This window comes from Schistocerca serialis, chromosome 1 (genome assembly GCF_023864345.2).
Source record: "Schistocerca serialis cubense isolate TAMUIC-IGC-003099 chromosome 1, iqSchSeri2.2, whole genome shotgun sequence".
In the NCBI taxonomy this organism is placed as follows: domain Eukaryota; kingdom Metazoa; phylum Arthropoda; class Insecta; order Orthoptera; family Acrididae; genus Schistocerca; species Schistocerca serialis.
The window spans coordinates 1,203,688,915-1,203,711,032 of NC_064638.1; positions in this window are offsets into that span (position 1 = coordinate 1,203,688,915).

Below are 22,118 nucleotides of genomic sequence, written 5' to 3' on the forward strand. Positions count from 1 at the left end.
GGCTTCATTTTGGTTGCCTTTTTGGTTGCCCATATTTCTTTCATCTTCCGGCTGTGATCTTGTTTGCGTTCTTCGGTCCATTTTTACGCCTGTTCGTTTGTCACAGTGTATCCCATGTAGTTTACTTTTCTTAATGATGTTTTTGAATTTTATTCTGTCGTTTATTGTGTCTGGTGTGATGTTGAGTTGGTTCAGGTCGTTTTTACCTCTGCCACCCATTTGTTGTTTCTAGTGGTTACATAGTCAAAGATCTGTTTGGTCAGTCTGTGTGATGGCATTCTGTATAGGTGTCCATAGAATTGTAGTCTGCGTTTTCTAATCTTTTCTGTGATTGTCTCCATATGATTGTATAGTTCCTCTGTAGGTTTCTTGATCCATATTCCATTGTTGTTAGTTGCTCCAAATATTTTCCTAAGTATTTTCCGTTCTACTTTTTTTAGTTGTCTGATACGTGTATGCCCTAGGATTAGTGTGGTCTCTGTTGCATACAGTGCTTCTGGGAGCGCCACCGTGTCGTAGTGGCGTAATTTGGCTTTTTGTGAGATAGACTTCTTGTTGTAATGATTCCACACCACTTTGTATGCCTTGTCCAGTTTAGTTCTTCTTTCTTCGTTTGAGGCTATGTTATGTCCGCTCATTTGTAGTGTTTCACCGAGGTATTTGAAGTTTACCGTTTTGTAAATCGTGCCGTACTTTGTGTTCAGAGATGAGAGTTTCTTTGTGCTCGTAATCTGTCTTATCGTAAGAGATCTGTAGTCCAGTTTTGGAGGCGATTTCGTGTAGTTTTCCAATAGCTTCTTTTGTTTCGTTTATACCTTTCGTGACAATCGCCAAATTGTCTGCAAAAGGCAGGTATTTAATCCGTAGGTTTCCTAAGGTTATCCCCTGTTGTGATATTGAAAGGACATACCTATATAAATTAAAAGTGAAAAGGCTTTTTCACATTCTTTAATAATCATTCGACCTTCTTTACACTTTGACAAATAAGGTTCAATCTAGCTTCAATATTATTATTCTTTAATAAATGTTCCTATCTTCTTTACACTTTGACAAGAAGTTTTAATCTAGCCTCAGTATTTATGTTCTTCAATGAACTTTCTTATCTTCTTTATACTGAGACACATAAGGTTTGACCTCGCCTCTGTAACTCTCTTAGAACTCCCACTCTTTCCTAACAGCAAGTAAAACAGAGAAGCTACATGTCCCCAACTCTCAGAGCGAATAGAATTACTTGCTGCCAGCCACAAAATAAACTATGCAAGATGTTACTGGGCTGCAGCTAAAAGAAAGTTGTGCCTGTGATAGAAATCGAGTGAAGCCTCTTGATATATAGTCCAAGATGCTACTCCAGGCGGGTGTAAAATGAATGTGCGCAACGGAGAATAATAAACGCTAAAAGTAAGATTTGGTCCTTTCTGACTACCCCTGAATCAGATCTTAGGATCTCTTAATTCTATAAATTACAATCTAAACATAAATGAATGATGAAGGCAACTAATCCTACTAAATGATAAACGTTGTTCCTGCTTATATTTTTAATGTAGATTAAAAAAAACCTTTATATTACAAAGTTTACAGTCCCTAATTAAAACTACTAATCAACTGCCCAACTCTGCCCCTTATTATGACCGCGATCTAATATCAATAACGTGAAATGACTGACGTCATCTACGTACCAAAGACTAGAAGACACTACTTTCAAAGATAATCTACGGTGGTGTGGTACCTCAGTGGAAAAAAAACTAATGTGATCACAGCTGTTTAGCTTTATAGCCCTAATAAGTCAAAGCAATTTGCGATATCACCGTGTGTACTGCGTCTGGTGCGTCGGCGTGCTGGTTCTCGTACTCGTCTGCGACGATAGAAGAACTTCAGCCACGAAATAAAACTCTTTCAGACACTAGGACGGCAGAAGGCGGTCCTCTGACTAATATACTCTAATACTGTCTTCTTCTCTCTGTGTCCTACAGACAAGGACGGAGTTCAGATAACGTCTCAACGTAAGTATAGGCAGTGGAAGTGCTCTCAATTACTGAACGCTGCGTCCTCAACGACGACTTTCAACCCAGAGGTGAAGTACAGAATCGTATAGGTTCGCAACAGTACAGAGCCTAACTGTTCTAACTATAAACTCTCCTGAGAGCAAAGGCAGCAAGTCCGTCTGTACCAACAAAGCTGATAGCGAGCGATCATCACACAAGGGCGCTCACAACGGAAGACCACGTCTCTACACCGCTGACTTCCCAGCAAGGCTCAGCTCCTCACCATCGTAATTCCGAAAACGAATCATATTCCCGAAACCACGGAATATTCTCCCTCTCTACAGGTTCTTCTGAACGCTGACCAACCATATTTTAATCTTTTGTCGTCCAGCACGGAAAGTCTGCCAGGAAAAACCTATACTCGTACAATGGCACGCTTCTGAGTAAAAATCCTTGAAATAACCCAATCTCTGTGGTTTCCGAGGTCATGCTTTCTCGTTCCTCTCAGCTGCGTCGAAGATTAGCGTAGTTTCCGAAGTATACTCCTTCCTGTCCGGCTACAATATCAGCTGGTCGCGACTCTATTGTGCCCCAGAGCTCAGGTGTCCCAACGTCCGTCTTGCTACTTTCTGTGTTTAAGCAGGACCAACACACCTGTGTGGGCCTTCCACCCAGGGCTTTAGTTCCGCCTTCCGTTTCATTTCCACTGTCGCTCCAACCTGTGCTAGTATAATAATAAAGACACTCTGTCACTTTTCATGCAATAAGCGTTAACAATTATTTAGAAGGCGTATGTGACAATGTCAGTCTCCCTTATATATTCATATATACGGTGTACAACCTATTGTATGATACCTAATTGTGTTTGTAGATCATGGCAAAGTATGTGGATGGGTGCTTGTAAGGAGCGAAATTATAGCCACCTTACAACTGGATAAGAGACAAACATTGTACTGCGGTAGTCTCTAGTATTTGCTGGTGCGAACTAATAATTCATTCAATTTTTTTTCCACTAGGTTCATGTTCATGGTTTTTCTTCCTTTTTTTGGGGTGGGGGTGGGGGGTGGGGGGTTTGCTCCACATCTGTTGATATATCTCAGTTGAAACCAACGTTGGAAAATTTTCGATATGATTATTTTATGTTGAGCGAGCATGTCAGGTTGCAGTCAGTAGATATGTAAGTGGGCACATTAGCATGTCAGTTTGTGTTTCACGTATTAGTGTTTAGTCGAGATTGAAAGTTAACACAAAGTAAAGTGCGTCACCTATTAAGTCTCGATAGTTTCAAAACAGGTAGCATGATGGAGCAAGACAGAGCCGCATGTCTTTGTGAATCAGCAGAGGAGCGTGAGAAATATTTCGCAGAACAGCCAAGTCCGGTAGAGAGCAATCGTGAATACAGTGAATCAATGCAGGAGATTGAATAGGTAAACGATAGATGGTACTATAGCAGGATTATGTGTGGCTTCATCACACAGAACTAGGAAAACGAAAGATGACCAGTTCCTTATTGTAAAAGTTCTGAATGGGACGTGAAAGGAAAATAAGGGCCGGCGCGGTGGCCGAGCGGTTCTAGGCGCTTCAGTCCGGAACCGCGCGACTGCTACGGTCGCAGGTTCGAATCCTGCCTCGGGCATGGATGTGTGTGATGTCCTTAGGTTAGTTAGGTTTAAGTAGTTCTAAGTTCTAGGGGACTAATGACCTCAGAAGTTAAGTCCCATACTGCTCAGAGCCATTTAAACCATTTTTGAAAATAAGGACATTGGCGAGACCCTTCGAGGTGAAATTCGTGAAATAAAGGGGGATACGAAGAAAATGGCCTAGCTAGCCGAGGAAACAAAGATAATTGCTCAAGAGATGAAAGTCGTAGCCCAGGAAGCGAAAAAGGTAGCAAGAGAAGTGAAAGGAGAGAGTGAGAATATGGACAAGAATTGTCAGGAAGCAATCTTCAAAACAGGAAAGAGAAATGAAACCGTGGAGACACGACAAGAGAACATAAAGAAGCGAATAGACGAGAAACTGCTACACGTTATGAATCATTTAGGGAATGAGACTCTTGACAAAATCGAAAGTGAACTTCGGAATCTTAGAAAAGGATGTACTTTAATGAATTCAACACCGACGGCCGAAACAGAAGGACTACTCACTTTCAAAGATAAGCAGGGTGGCAGGTGAGGTACCGTTCGATTAGAAGCACTTCTTGTAAGTTAGGACATTTTAGGACATTTCAAAACTGCAAAGCTGAGTGAATCACGCCACATCCGAAAACATCGATTTCGCGATTTTATTTGTCATTACCACTGCCTTTCCCATTGTCACACAAGCTCGAATTTATTTACAGACACATGTAGGGAATGGGAGCGAAGAAAATGTGAGGGTTAGCAAATACGTGCTGGTCCTATGAAGAATTAAGGCTCCTGAAGAACTAACGGTCGAAGCAAACTCAGGAAAGAATCAAACAAGTGATTCTCACTAAGGGTAACAATGTAAAAAAGCACGGTGAATTCCCTTGATGCAATGATTGAGAGAAACCAGTTTGTAGGTGAACTGCGCTTGACGGGAGAGATCATCAGACACTGCTACTTGAAACTTCTGTTTAATTATCTGCAAGTGTTGGCAGGAAGATGTCAGATGGATCTAAACACGCTGCATAAGGTAGAGTTCGTATTTAAGACGCAGCCACAGTCAAGAAGGTAGGCGCAATACTGACAAGCACTACAGGAGTCAAGAACTAAGAAAACTACGATAACAGGACTGGACACCCTGGCAATAGACACTACTCCCCAGGTCCATCAGAAGCAGGTGATTTTGAACGGTGTCATGGGCCACAAAACGGAGGCTGCAATGAGAGAAGCAACAATTACAGGTCGCGAAACAGACAGTGGAACAACGAGTGAAGGGGTCGTAGGGAGTGGGGGCTGCGTTGTCAGAGCCCAATTAGTCAACAATGGGTAACTCTGTGAGCCAGTGAACGCACACTCACTTTGTAGTTGAACATTGTTTGCTAATTATAGATTTTATTTATGTATTATATCATTATTGTCTTTGTACATGAATAAATTAATGTTTAATTACTCAGTGTTTACATTTAGCAACTATCACTGACATTAGACCAGCCTAATGGGCCACAAAATGACGGATGAAACAGTTATGGGAACAGCCGCTGAGAATTCCTCCGGGTTGTATGGCCGTGATCCATGGAACTCTTCTATCCCTGACGTTTCGTCCAAGGCTTTGTTGGACATCTTCGGATGTGCTCCTGGTTGTGCTGTTGTGCCGAGTCGGCAAGACTCAGCCCAACCGGGACCACCTCCGAAGATGTCCAACGTAGCCTTGGACGAAACGTCAGGGATAGAAGAGTTCCATGGACCACGGCCATACAACCCGAAAAAATTCTCAGCAGCTGAAACATCCGGTCGTGAAAGCCTTCATTGTATGATAAGTTATGGGAACAACATCTATGTAGAACGATTTGGGCAGAATAACGGAGGAGGAGATTGAAAGAGAGACTGCGTGGAGACTGTTGAATTTTGAGGGCAAAATCCACTTTTAGTGATTGGTGGAGTGCCGCCGAGCTTTGTGGTGTGCGGTTTAGCTTAGCCTTGGGGAGTTAAGTTGGACTTTCGGGATAGCTCTTTCACTGTGTCTTGTCAGAAAGACTTCGGATCCTTTTGAAACGAAGACTTGAGACTGCACCTGTAGAGGCGTCCAGTGTTGGAGACGCGACAGTGGCGTCGTCTTCAGTGACAGGGCCAGCAGCACATCAGCGGCGTTATTCCACCACACGGTGAGCGTAATTCGCAGCACCAGCGAGCAGAGAAACCCTGAGTGTTCCATTGAGTTTTATGTGACACACAAGTTCCTATCGCAAACCCACGGTAGCTTTGTTGGATGCATGTGGTTTGTCGATAATTCGTCTGATATCCAGTTACTGTATTTAGTCCTCATGTTTCGTGCAGTTGAACTAAAGTTAACAGGGTTTGAAGGGAGTGAGGATTGCGTTGCCAGAGACTAATTATTCAACAATGGGATAACTCTATGAGCCAGTGAACACACAGTCGCTTTGTATTTGAACATTGTTTGCTCGTTATACGTTTTATTTATGTATTATATCAATATCGACTTTGCATGTTAATAAATTAATGTTTAATTATTCAGCGTTTACATTTAGCACCTATCACTGACATTAGATCAGACTTTATGACTCATTGCTTGTGACACTGATACCTTTAGGGGTTTTCAGATAGTGTTACTGAGTTGTACTGAGTGCATTAATTAGTTGCCGTTGGTGGATTATGCAGGCTTGAGTGCAGATATCTGAACGAGATAGTCAACTTCATACATACACGGCATTTTGCAGATTCACGCTCGCAACACTAATCAGAACCAACCTCATAAACGTAATCAAATCTGGCGACGTTTCTGGAGCTTTACTAGATGAAAAAAAGTGACAACTACCGCCGATAAGGGTCGCAATGGAACTTGTAAAATTATGTGGGATTTTTGGATAGCAGTAGCTAGATTTCGGCGATAGTGGGAACCACCTTTAATAGACGCAGAGTGAACTGTACTTAGCCAGAGTTGTCACTGAAGAAAACTGGACTTAAAGGTGCCATCTTAGTGGAAATTACTAAAGTAAGCAGACTGGCGCAACTCGAATTAGCGTGCTAAGGACACATGCTTACAGGAAATTTTCTTGTGGTCCCGAAAATGGAGACAGACTTAATAGTCGCGATGGAATGCTTAGCAAAAACAACGCAGTGTTAGATCTGTGGCGCGTCGAAACCATTTTGAATAAGAAGAAGACATTCAGCTTCGGTTCGTGGAATAAGCCGTTCGTGCACAAACATGTGCAAGGTGATTGAAATTGAGTAGGGACCTAGATTATTGTAAGAAAAGCAATGAGACCTAGGCGGATGAAGACGAAGAGGATTCAGCAGATGATGACAAAATGATAAGAAGTGAAACCTTGAATATGAATGCAGACGATAGACAGAAGTTGATGGCGATATTCATCCGCAGTTGTAAGGTATTTCTAGCGAAGACAGGAGCAATCAACTATTTTTAGTACACATTCAGCGTGAGGGAGGACAACAACTTCTTTGTACCGCCTTATGCAATACCACTTGCACACAGAGGAAAATTAGGGCAAGAAATAGGACGCATGTTAAGTGAGGATGTGATTGAACGTGCGTTGAGTTGTTGAGAAGAATGTCGGATACATATGCCTTGTACTGGACTCCAGACATCATCATCCCAGGGACTGCTGAAACTAGAAGAACTATTACGGATATTTCACAGGGCCAAAGTCTTCTCATCATCCGATCTCAGATCGAGGTTCTGGCAGATAGAACTGCATCCGTCTTGCCGCAAATACACGGTATTTCTAGCATTCGGTCGATGTTATCAACTCCAACGAGTCACCTTCAACCTAAACGTACCTTCAGCTGCGTTTATTCGTGCGATTAACGGTATCCTCGTTGAATCAGTGAATGACTTTACCTGCTAAGTGGATGACCTGTTAATTGCAAACGAAACTTGGATGGATCACAACAGAACCCTACAGGCTGTGTTCAGTGTTCTGAAGAACCAATTAATTTAGCGAAATCTTGTTTTGGCAAACGAAAGGTGGAATTTTTTGGTCATATTCTTTCAGTGGACGGAATACATCGTATCCAGACGAGTCAGAGGTGATCGAATAGTTCCCAATACCTCGTACCAGAAGGAATTTAAGATGAATTCGTGGAATCAGCAATTTTTACAAAAAAATGTATTACAATAGACACGTTAACATATTTTAGACTCTGCACATTAAAAATGAAAAAGACACCGTGGGCACAGGATGCGAATGCCGATAGAGAATTTCAGATACAGGCATACACTGGTCACATACCAATTAATCAGCAGATTTTTGCTTAGCTACTAATCTGGCGAACACGAGAATCAGAGTCATGATAGTCAGGAGATTGAGGAGAATGGAGAGATAATGAAAAACACAACAGCAGCTGGTAGTCATGCACTGTCAGTGTGTGAAAAGAATCACTCAATGACCAAGCCTGATGTTTTATCCATAGTTTGAGGATTTACAAAGTTCTACTATGTCCTCTTAGGACACAAGTCGATGTATACAGACCATCATATATGGACCACCGAGCCTATAATTTCTGCTGACAACCAAGTGAGTCTACGATAGATTGACGTGATGTGTCATATTCCTACAGTAATTCAACTTCACAATCACTTATATGCCTGGCTAAAAAAAAAACAGTGGGACAGATGGGAGAGTTAGGAGAGGACACTCAAGACACTTAGTTCAGTATATTCTATATATTCTATGTGACAAACATGGTCGTTGAGGACTTCATCGTGCCACTGCAGAATGTAGTCAAGAAATAGGACTACGATCCGACATTCAAAAGGCTAAAGGAGAAACGGTGAAATAGAGAAGCCAATATCACTGACACTCTGCCCGCTTTATATTCGGGGTCAACTAATAAATAAAGTAACTTGCATACACACCTCAGTTACATGTATTCTGACCTGAAGAAATGTTGTCTGCAATTGAGGAACTTATGACACTTTAGTAACATGTAGCGGAGGATAAGGAAGGTCCACTCTGCCCGACAAGCACGCCAAAAGGCGAAACAAATTACACAGACGATACAACTACCGCTCTATTGCACCCATTAAGTTGCGTCACCTCGCTGCAGCAGACTTAATGGAACCAAGGACTTCTTGGCGCAAGTAGGATGTGTCGATAGAATAATCTCAGATAATGGACCTCAGTTTAAATTGGAGCGGTGGAAGGCGACTCCGAGGAGGCACGAGATGCAACCTACATATATCTAAGCCTACCATCTAAGTTCGAATCCCGCATAACATATAATAAGAAGACTTGGGAATTTGTGCAAATTCTATTGCCACAAACAGCACAGGACGTGAGACTGGCTAGCTTTTCGCATGCAGGGATTTCGGGTACTCTGTCTGACCATGATATAATCTTCCCGTGTCTCTGGGCATTTTTCAAGTATACCTCCTTTCTTGTGATTTTTGAATATTGTGTTCCCAAGTATTAGTTGAAATTTACTCCAAAACTTAATTAGGTTTCTTCTTCTCACATTTCTGCTATCAAGCTAACACTCTCACATAACTGTTCCTTCTATTCTGTCCTGAACTACCGCGTTCCAATCCGCCATGGTTATTAGATACATCTCCCTTTAGATACTGAATTACTCTATTGGTATCGTTATTTACTTTATCTACTTCTTCTTCTTCTGCTTCTGACGTTGGCATGTATACCTGAACTGTAGTTGCTGGCATTTGTTTACTGTCAATTCTGCTGAGAACAACCCTATCGCTTAACTATTCACATTAGCTCAAGCTCTGCCTTACTTTCTTGTTCATACTCAATCCTACTCCCGGTGTACCGTTTGCTGCCACTGATGACATTACCCTTTATCTGTGCGGCGAAATATCCTCGTCTGCTTTCCATTGCACTTCGCAGACCCCCATTACACCTACATTCAACCTTCGTATTTCCGTTTTTAGGTTCTTTTTTAGCTTCCCTATCATGTTCAAACTTCTGACATTCCACACTCCAACCCACACTTGTGGAATGCTTGTATACCATACACAAATTTGGAATTGAGACTGTGTGCATCTTTCGTTTGACTGACATGGTACAACAATAGTGAGTATGACCCACAACATACTTCACCAATTCTGTAACTATGTGCTCTGTCTGTAATGATCTTAACTCTGACATGCCCCGTAGATTTGTTTTTCTAAATATTTTTATTATACAGGGCGCAAATTTTAAGTTGACAAACCAGAATAACTCGAAAAATAAGCTTCACACGAAAAAATGTGTAGAATCCAAAGATGATTATTTTCGAGGGGGACATCTGCTGGTGCTAAAATTAGCCCGTCACCCCAGCTCCCTGTGTGGGGCGGGAGGCAACTTTAAAATTTCAAATGGGAACCCCCATTTTTTTTATTGCAGAATCAGACTCTACATAAAAAACTACGTACATTTTGTCTTAAACATTTGTTTTGATTCTTGGTAGTTGGCGCTGTAATTCAAGAAAATCCATGTACTCATTTTTGCGTGAAAAATGGTTACGGATACATAAGAAATACTTATTTACTTCGTAAATTTTGATTCGCTAAAACTAAAACTCTCCCTCTCTCCCCATAGGGTGGAGTTTGAGAGAGAGGAATTAGAGTTTTACAAATGTTTACCCCAATATTAATATTTTCAGCAAATTCGGCTAAGTTTTGTTTGTTTCGTGGTGAAACTCGAAGTTTAGTTTCATCGAATCAAAATTTACGAAGTAAATAAGTATTTTTGTCTATGCGTAACCATTTTCCACGAAAAAATGGGAACATGCATTTTCTTGAATTAAACAAATGTTTAAGACAAAATGTACGTAGTTTTTTTATGTAAAGTCTGATTCTGCAATAAAAAATAGGAGTTCCCATTTGAAATTTTAAAGTCCCTCCCGCCCCGACCCCAGGGGTCTGGGGTGACGGGCTAATTTTAGCACCAGCAGATGTCCCCCTCGAAAATAATCAACTTTGGATTATACACATTTTTCGTGTGAAGCTTATTTTTCGAGTTATTCTGGTTTGTCAACTTAAAATTTACACCCTGTATATTTTAGCCCCAAATCATACTAATGGTGTTATAATTGGTTTTCACTTTTTAGCCATGTACAGACGAACAAATAGTAGCAATTTCTCAGAAAGGTTTGATGGTTCATTCAAGAAAGAGCTTCACAAACTGACCTAATAAATAACGCCTTGGTCCACGTCTGGCCTTATGAGAGCAGTTATTCGGCTTGGCGTTGATTGACTCTGCTTGATGTCCTCCTGAAGCACATCGTACCAAATTCTGTCCCACTGCCGCGATATGTCACAAAATCCCTAGCTGATTGGCAGATCCTGTCCTTAATGCTCCAAACGTTCCCACTCTTGGGGTAGATTCGGCGACCTTACTGGCCAATGTAGAGGTTGTCAAGCATGAAGACCAGTAGTAGAACTCTCGTCGTGAGCTAGTGGGCATTGTCTTTCTGATACGTAAGCTCAGGATGGCTTGCCATGAAGGATAACAAACCAGGGCGTAGAATGTTGTCGATGAACCCCTGTACTGTAAGGGTGCCAAAGATGACAACGACAGGTATCAGGTTATGAAAAGAAATGGCAACCCACACCATCACTCATGGTTGCCAGTCCATATGATGGGCGACAGTCAGGTTTGGTGTCCCCTCAATGTCTGGGATGTTCCAGACACTTCTTCGGCCAGGAATGTGATTGACTGGAGTAGAATAGTCTCCAGTGACGAGTCCGACTTTGAACTGAACTCCAGTGACCAGGGACACGTCTGGAGACATCTCAGACAGCAGCAAGAGACCAACCTGACTGTCGCCCAGACGGCCCGACATCCTGGAGTGGTGGTCTGGCCTGCCATTTCTTTTCATAGAAGAACCCCTTTGATTGTCATCCGCTGCGCCTTTACAGCACAACGGTACGTCGACGGTATCCTCCGCCCCGTCTTGTTGCCCTTCATGACAAGTATCCTGCGCTTATACTCCATCAAGATAATGCCCGCCTGCACACGACACGACAAGAGTTTCTACTGCTTGATTAGATTAGATTAGATTAGATTAATACTTGTTGCATAGATCATGAATACGACACTTCGTAATGATGTGGAACGTGTCAGGTTAATAAAAGATGTCTGTACAAGATATTACATTACACAAAATTTGCATGACACTAATGTTTAAGTTGTTTTTTTCCCTTAATTTATATCTAAAAAATCAGCCAATGAGTAGAAGGAGTTGTCATCTAGAAATTCTTTCATTTATTTTTAAATGTTAGTTGGCTATCTGTCAGGCTTTTGATGCTGTTTGGTAGGTGACCAAAGACTTTTGTGGCAGCATAATTTACCCCTTTCTGTGCCAAAGTCAGATTTAACCCTGCATAGTGAAGATCATCCTTTCTCCTGGTGTTATAGCTATGCACACTGCTATTACTTTTGAACTGGGTTGGATTATTAACAACAAATTGCATAAGTGAATATATATACTGTGAGGTTACTGTGAGGATCCCTAGATCCTTAAATAGATGTCTGCAGGATGACAGTGGGTGGGCTCCAGCAATTATTCTGACTACACGTTTTTGAGCAATGAATACTTTTCTACTCAACGATGAATTACCCCAGAATATGATGTCATACGAAAGCAGTGAATGAAAGTAGGCATAGTAAGTTAATTTACTGAGATTCTTATCACCAAAATTTGCAATAACCCTAATAGCATACGTAGCTGAACTCAGACGTTTCAGCAGACCATCAATGTGTTGCTTCCAGTTTAACCTCTCATCAATGGACATACCTAAAAATTTTGAAAATTCTACCTTAGCTACAGACTTCTGCTCAAAGTCTATATTTATTTCTGGAGTTGTGCCATTTACTGTACGGAACTGTATATATTGCGTTTTATCAAAATTTAAAGAGAGTCCGTTTGCTGAGAACCACTTAATAATTTTGTGAAAAACATCATTTACAATTACATCACTTAGTTCTTGGTTTTTGGATGTTATTACTATACTTGTATCATCAGCAAAAAGAACTAACTTTGCATCTTCATCAATGTGGAATGGTAAGTCATTAATGTATATCAAGAACAGTAAAGGACCTAAGACCAACCCTGTGGGACCCCATACTTGATAGCCCCCCAGTTTGAGGAATCAGCTGTTGTTTTAACATTACATGAACCACTTATTTCAACTTTCTGCATTTTTCCAGTTAAGTATGAATTAAACCATTTGTGAACTGCCCCCCTCAAACCATAATGATTTACCTTATCTAAAAGAATTCCATGATTTACACAATCAAAGGTCTTTGAGAGTTCACAAAAAATACCAATGGGTGATGTCCGGTTATTCAGAGCATTTAATATTTGATCGGTGAAAGCGTATATAGCTTTTCTGTTGAAAAGCCTTTCTGAAAACCAAACTGACATTTTGTTGGTACTTTATTTTTACAAATATGGGAGGCTATTCCTGAATATATTACTTTCTCAAAAATTTTATGATAGAGCTGTCAGAAGAGAGATTGGGCGGTAGCTGTTGACATCCGACGTATCCCCCTTTTTATGCAATGGTTTTACAATGGCATATTTCAGTCTATCGGGGAAAGCACCCTGCTCCAAAGAGCTATTACATACGTGGCTGAGAATCCTTCTTATCTGTGGGGAACAAGCTTTAAGTACCTTGCTGGAAATGCCATCAATTCTGTAAGTGAGTTTATTATTTTACTGCTTCTAACCTGGGCCATCAAGGTCACCCGATTGAGAACATTGGGAGTACTTTGGGCAGGGCCTTCCAACCAGCTTGGGATGTTAACGACATAACGCGCCAGTCGGGCAGAATTTGGCACGATATCCCTCAGGAGGACACCCAACAACTCTATCATTCAGTGCCAAGCGGAATAACTGCTTTCATAAGAGCCAAACGCGAACCAAGACTTTATTAATTTGAACACTTTGTGATGCTCTTTCGCTTGAATAAACCATCAACTCTTTTCTGAAATTGTGATCATGTGTTTTCATCTACATGTATTTCATATCTACCGATTTCCGTCCCATTCGGATAAGTCTTCCCGGTGTGTCATTTTTGTGTTAGAGCATATTTAAAAGCAAAAAAATTGTGGATAGTAAAGTACTAGGAATAGAAAACGCGGAATCAAACTAATTACTGTTCACAACTACACGTACTTGCATACATCCACCAAGAGAAGGGGTCCACTTGTGACAAACCGGTCACAGCCAGTAGTAAGTGTTAACTAAACAACCACTATTAATGAACTGTTCCAGATGTTATAGAACGGGATTTTTAGCACACAGCCAAACAATATTTTGGTATAACAGTTCTTCCCTGTGGAACTCTGCCTTTTAAGTATGCCACGTTATCCGCTGAGGGATGCGAAGCGGGGTGCAGAACTGTCAACTCCTGTAAGCAGATAGGTTAATCAGATAGGAGGAACCATGCCTCTCTAACGAGTCTAGCTGATTATCATCAAGTGATAGCCTCAAACTCTCCCAACCTCCTTAGTGCGGTAGTTTGTGGGCTCACGGTTCAATCTACAGCAGTTCATTTCACAGTGAAGATATCCCCCAACGCAACTGCAGTTCCATTGAGGAGAATGGAAGGAAAAATGCTTCTTCAAAAAGATTACGCTTTCCGATTCTAAAAATTACTAAACGATGACGTAGTGTGATTAACGTGTAACATTAAAAGCTGTAAATTTTTTATTAAAAGTGCCTCCGGTGAAGGCACAGATCTGCTTGAGAGTCACGACGAACACAACCACACAGAAACAGCTGCTGACAAAATTCACAGGCAGAAAATAGTTTGTGATATAAAGAAGAAAACTACGGAAGATATACACTGATGGAAAAAATCACAACACCAAAAGATAATTAAAGTAATGTAACATCGGGAATACATGCGTCTAGGTAGCGTATTTAAGTGATTAACACTGCAAGATCACAGGTTAATGTAAACGCGAGATAAACCATTGCAAATCTGAAATGCTGGTATGTCAATAACAGGTGTAACAGCCAGAAAGTTGAATGGAAGCAGGCAGGGGCGCATGCGTTGTGTTGCACAAGTGCCGGATGTCAATTTGTGTGTTTGAGTTTCATGCCTGCAGCACTTGGTCGTCAATACAGGGACTGTTAGAGCTGCTTTTGGATGACGCTGGACTTGTCGCCCGATGATATCCCACATGTTCTCGACTTGCGTTACAACAGTGATGTGCAGCGAACGTTATCCTGTTGGAAATCACCCTCAGGAGAGCTCGAAAGTGTTCTTGCTATCGTACGATATCTCATCCCAGACAATAACTATATTCGTAGGACCAGTGAGTCCAGCACATAAACACTTTGGTTAATGCAATTTTGTCATATGATGACATGATGGAGACCGTGGCTGTTGTTTCAAGACAAATGTTGATGTGTTGGGACAGTAACCAGCCACAAATTTACTTTCAGTTACTTTATTCAAAGGGTATCGTTACCGGTTTCAAATCGTTGTGATTCATCCTAAGACGGTTTACACGCTTTCTTTATGATATGTGGTGTGTTTTTTACAAATTAATTGTCCTAAAATATAAATCATACATAACTATGAACACGACACACACAGTTGGTTGCGTTACAGATTTTCGTTGCATGTGACTTACGTGAAATGTCGGCTAGTAGTGTTCGTTTTCATAATATTCGTCCAACAGATGTGAATACATTCCCACTGCATTCTTATTGTTGCACACGTAAATTTTTCTCACTGTACGCTTTAGATTTGTCACTGAGAAGATTTCTACCACGTACCACATGTTTTGATACATACAAAGAGCTTACAAACATATGAGTATCAAAGATGATATGGTATATCGTAACATTTGACAATGATGTCCTATGTTTGGAAAGGATCATATATTCATTTACGCAACTGTAATGCCTTTTACACTAGTACAGAGACATTGAACTTTTTTTTGAGTTGATATTGTTACATTAATTTATATATATATATATATATATATATATATATATATATATATATATATATATATATATTGTTGTTGTTGTGGTCTTCAGTCCTGAGACTGGTTTGATGCAGCTCTCCATGCTACTCTATCCTGTGCAAGCTTTTTCATCTCCCAGTACCTACTGCAACCTACATCCTTCTGAATCTGCTTAGTGTATTCATCTCTTGGTCTCCCTCTACGATTTTTACCCTCCACGCTGCCCTCCAATACTAAATTGGTGATCCCTTGATGCCTCAGAACATGTCCTACCAACCGATCCCTTCTTCTGGTCAAGTTGTGCCACAAACTTCTCTTCTCCCCAATCCTATTCAATACTTCCTCATATATATATATATATATATATATATATATATATATATATATATAGTATTGTATAGGTAAAGTAGTACATTCTTTAATTACATTTAGCATCATGAGAATAATAGTAACATATAAATTTGCTACTTGGTCTACAGATAAGAGTACTAATATTATTTACATTGGAGGCTGGAAAATAACTTTCGGAAATTTTTCAGGAAAGCGGTGTTAGTTAACTCTGTTTGTTCATTAAGGATACAGTCTGGAGTGCTCTTTTTGTGTGTGTTTATTTCTATTTCTTCTAATATATTCATAGTGGTTCTTTATTCTGCTAGATGTAAAATTTTTAAGTTGTCCTCAGTGTTTCCCACTGAATAGTTTTCTTCAGCAATATGGACTACAAATGCGGATTTGTTCAAGTTACCAAGTCTTAAAGCATCAATGTGTTCTTTTTATCTAATTTCAAAACCTCTGTCTGTCTGTCGAATGTAGAATTTTGGGTATGTATCGCATTTGAGTTTGTATATTCCTGATTTACGGTAGGGACTCTTGGAGCTATTTACATCATGGATTCATTTTTGTTGTAATTCATTACTTGTGGAAAAGTTGATTGTGATATTTTTCTTTTTAAATAAGTTTTCTATTTGGTATGAAAGTGGGCCTATGTATGGAAGAGTAGCATATTTAGGTTTGGCTTCTGTGGCACACTGATTTGGCTTGAAGTGACTGCTGTGAAGTGGATCTGTGGTTTTTGTCTGCATTTTGTTGTGGAGTTTTTCTATTATTGTGGGTTTATATCCATTATTATGAGCAACTGTTTTAAATATAATGATTTCATTTTGTTGGTCTGTGTCACTCATTGGTACTCTTTTAATTCGGTGTAGCATCGTTCAGAAATATGCCATTTTTTGTTGGTGGGGATGGCAAGATGAGTTGTCAATACTGATATCTGTGGTGGTAGATTTTCTGTAAATACTAAACTGATGTTTATTGTTACTATTGAAAATTTTCAGGTCAAGAAAGTTAATGCTTTTATTAGTTTCATGTTCAACTGTGAATTTAATATCTTTCATCAGAAAACACAACCTTGCCCTTCAGTAAGCTCTCGCTTGACACCACTGAAGTTGCAGATAGTGGGGCTTGGGGGTCAGTGGATGCACGGTACAGGGCGTATGTCTCGGAGCTGCCCTTGAAACAATCGATTTGTAACAGTTCATTGCGTCACTTTGCTGCCAACTGCAGCTCAAGTTTCTGCTGCAGATACTACATGATACACGCGTGCCGTACACCGAACACGATGGTATTCCCTCTCCATAGTGATGTTTACGACAAAGGAGAAACATAATTTGCTACTCTGACTACCTGCTCCGACTACCTGCTGGGTCACACTGACTCTCCTCCTCCCACCCCACCCCTCTACCCGCCCCATCCCATCACACACCACTCAACGCCAGACACGTTTGTCCTGTGGTCCAAGGGTCCATGTGGCGTGAGTGCTATTTTCCAATCTGCGGGAGGCGTTTCCCGCGAGCCAAGGCCAGAATTTATGTGTGGCTCTGAGCACTATTGGACTCAACATCTGAGGTCATCAGTCCCCCAGAACGTAGAACTACTTAAACCTAACTAAGCTAAGGACATCACACACATCCACGCCCGAGGCAGGATTCGAACCTGCGACCGTAGCGGTCTCGTGGTTCCAGACTGTAGCGCCTAGAACCGCACGGCCACTCCGACTGGCCTTTTAGGTGTGTGTGTGTGTGTGTGTGTGTGTGTGTGTGTGTGTGTGCGCGCGCATGTGCGCACTATGGCATAATTAACTCCTGTGCCCATCGGTAATTTGGGGGTCTGAGCTCCTTTCACAAGCTGCGAAATGGTCATGAATCGAATCGTGGTTCAGAAAGTGTAGAATAAATGTCTTCATTTCCGTCTACGATCACAAATTTTTTACATCCTCAGACTACTGGTTTTGGACAGTAATGACTACCTTCAGATCTGCAGGAAGACATGAGAAAAAAAAACACAGATATAACTAGTGGATTGTCTACAGGTTTATATGAGGCGCATTTTTTAAGTAAGTAACATTTTGAAATTTAAAAAAAAAAAAACGTGCTAACATATCTCAATAATTTAATTTTGCATGAAAGCCTGTACATTAATATACGCACTGACGCCATTACAGTCTGATTTTTCCTTGTGTACGTTGTGTACTGAGTGTTTAAGATGCCTCCGATAATCGTGAGTCCTGCCGACTGTGAAGTACGAGCTGTTATAAGATTTCTTAGTGCTAAAGACCTAAAACCGAATGTGAGATCTGCGCAGTTTACGGAAACAACATTATGAGTGATGGAATGGTAAGAAAGTGGGTGAGAGCATTTAAAGATGGTTGCACAAATATGCACGATGAACAACGGAGTGGGCGTCCTTCAATCGTTAATGAAAGTTTGGTGCAGGAATTGGGCAATAAGCTGGGAGAAAACCGATGCTTTACGATTTCCTCCTTGCGGGATGACTTTCCTAATGTTTCTCTTAGCGTTTTGTATGGCATTGTGACCGAGCACTTGAATTACAGAAAATTGTGCGCACGTTGGGTACCGAAAAGTTGACGGATGTGCACAAAACCAAACGTTTAGACAGTGCAGTGACTTTCCTTCAGCGGCAGAGCAACGACGGTGATGATTTCTTAAGCCAAATTGTTATGGGCGATGAAACATGGGTGGCCTACGTCACACGAGAATCAAAGCAACAGTCCATGGAAGTTGAGCAAGGGCATCGTTTTGCTGCAAGACAATGCCCGTCCGCATGTGGCGAATTAGACCAAAGGTCTCATCACATCTTTTCGATGGGAAACTCTAGATCATCCTCCGTACAGCCCTGATCTTGCGCCCAGTGATTACCATCTGTTCCTGCACTTGAAGAAACACCCGGGCGGTCAGCGTCTTCAAGACGGTGACGAAGTCAAAACAGTGGTGATGCAGTGGTTAACAAGCCAGGCGGCAGACTTCTGTGAGGAGTGTATTAAAAACTGGCACAACGTTATGACAAGTGCCTCAATATTGACAGAAAGTATGTAGAAAAGTGGATTAAGGTACAGGCTTTCATGTAAAAACAAAATTATTGAGATGTCTTAGCACATCTTTTTTTAATTTCAAAACAGTACTTACTTGAAAAACACGCCTCGTACAATAAAACAGGAGGCAATGAAACTTACTAGTGACACACGTGTGAAAATTATGCACTTTAAATATGACGAGGCGTACCTGTTTGTAAACATGTCTGAAACGTCCGCTAAACCCGCTGGGCAGAACAGGTGAATAGCATTGTGGAAAGGGCCAAATAAGGTTTCGGTCAGGTTCACTCACAATTGTGATTTATTGTAATTTAATAACACCTTTAAACCAAAACGGCACATAGCCGAACCTTTACAACTACGAGTTTCAAAATCGCAGTTATTTCACGGCTGGAGGCCTCCAAACAAAAAATCTTAAAGCAACAAGATAAATTTCAAGTGATAAAAACATGCAGTTAAAATTGCAAATAAAATAATTAAAATATATATACACAGTGAAGCTGAGAGCCTCAAAGCAAGGGTGAATAGACAAACATAAACAAACAATACAAACGGCTGAAGGCGCACAATAAAATATTCAAGATTTTAAAATAGATTAACATAAGGTTTCATAGGCAGAACGCCGCAATTGTTTCTCTTTTCTTTTTTTTTATAAGGATTTAAGTGGCTGAAGACCCACAATTGATTTTCCACAATTCAAAATACTTCCAGGGAGGTCTGTCTGCCCTCGTTCACTTAGGTGAGACAAGTGGTGAGCCCAACTACACTTGATCTGTCGGAACCCAACCAAGGGACAGCCACGGACCAACTGACCAAACGATTTGTTTGCCACCAATCAGTACATGAATTTCACACAATGAAATATGTACACTACTGGCCATTAAAATTGCTACACCAAGAAGAAAAGCAGTTGATAAACGGGTATTCATTCAACCAATATATTATACTAGAACTGACATGTGATTACATTTTCACGCAATTTGGGTGCATAGATCCTGAGGAATCAGTACCCAGAACAATCACCTCTGGCCGTAATAACGGCCTTGATACGCCTGGGCATTGAGTCAAACTGAGCTTGGCTGGCATATACAGATACAGCTGCCCATGCAGCTTCAACACGATACCACAGCTCATCAAGAGTAGTGGCTGGCGTATTGTGACGAGCCAGTTGCTCCGCGACCATTGACCAGACGTTTTCAGTTGGTGAGAGATCTGGAGAATGTGCTGGCCAGGGCAGCAGTTGAACATTTTCTGTATCCAGAAAGACCCGTACAGGACCTTCAGCATGCGGTCGTGCACTATCCTGCTGAAATGTAGGGATTCGCAGAGATGGAATGGAGGGAAGAGCCACAGGTCGTAACACATCTGAAATGTAGCGTCCACTGCTCAAAGTGCTGTCAATGCAGACAAGAGATGACCGAGACGTGTAACCAATGGCACCCCATACCATCACGCAGGTTGACACCCCAGTATGGCGATGGCGAATAAACGCTTCGAATGTGCGTTCACCGCGATGTCACCAAACACGGATCCGACCATCATGATGATGTAAACAGAACCTGGATTCATCCGAAAAATTGACGTTTTGCCATTCGTGCACCAAGGTTCGTCATTGAGTACACCATCGCAGGCGCTCCTATCTGTGATGCAGCGTCAAGCGTATCCGCATCCATGGTCTCCGAGCTGATAGTCCATGCTCCTGCAAACGTCCTCGAACTGTTCGTGCAGATGGTTGTTGTCTTGAAAACGTCCCCATCTGTTGACTCAGTGATCTAGATGTGGCTGCACGATCCATTACAGCCATGCGGATAAGATGCCTGTCATCTCGACTGCTGGTCATACGAGGCCTTTGGGATCCAGCACGGCGTTCCGTATTACCCTCCTGAACCCACTGATTCACTATTCTGCTAACAATCATTGGATCTCGACCAACGCGAGCAGTAATGTCGCGATACGATAAACCGCAGTCGCAATAGGCTACAATCCGACCTTTATCAAAGTCGGAAACGTGATGGTACGCATTTCTCCTCCTTACACGAGGCATCCCAACAACGTTTCACCAGGCAACGCCGGTCAACTGCTGTTTGTGTATGAGAAATCGGTTGGAAACTTTCCTCATGTCAGCACGTTGTAGTTGTCGCCACTGGCGCCAACCTTGTGTGAATTCTCTGAAAAGCTAATCATTTGCATATCACAGCCTCTTCTTCCTCTCGGTTAAATTTCGAGTCTGTAGCACGTCATCTTCGTGATGTAGCAGTTTTCATGGCCAGCAGCGTATATTTGTAGGACCAGTGAGTCCAGCACATAAAGACTTTGGTTGTTGGCCGTCAACTGACCTCCTTCTAACCAACACACAGCCATCACTGGCACAGAGGCAAAACAATCTTTCATCAGAAAACAACAGCTCTCCACCTTGCCTCTCAATAAGCTCTCGCCTAGCACCACTGAAGTCGGAGATAGCGGGGCTTGGGGGTCAGTGGATGCACGGTACAGGGCGTCTTTCCCGGGTTTGTTCTGGAAACAATCTATTTGTAACAGTTCATTGCGTCACTTTGCTGCCAACTGCAGAACTAAGTTACAATGGACAGAAAACCACCGATGCTTGCGGACGTTTCCCGAGCAGGTACAGTAGTCATTCTGCTCCTGCTGACCAGGTAAATACCGATTTCTTGAGGTACTGAACCAAATTCAACTTTACACCATAAGTGCAATCAATTCCTCAAGAAACAGAGAAAAGGAGAGCCTTAGTCCGGCTTTACAATTCATGGTGCAGCAAGGGGCGAGTTTAGAAGGCGGAAAAATTACAAGAATGCAATGTGTGAAGTCAGTTCCCCATAAAAGGAAACCTGAAAGTAGAAACAGAAATGAAAAATAATCCCCAATTTAAATGGTTCAAATGGCTCTGAGCACTGTGGGACTCAACATCTGAGGTCATCAGTCCCATAGAACTTAGAACCACTTAAACCTAACTAACCTAAGGACATCACACACATCCATGCCCGAGGCAGGATTCGAACCTGCGACCGTAGCAGTCACACGGTTCCGGACTGAAGTGCCTAGAACCGCACGGCCACCACGGCCGGCAATCCCCAATCTAAAGATGGGCAAAGATAGTAAGCTAATTTGTTCAAAATGGTTCAAATGGCTCTGAGCACTACGG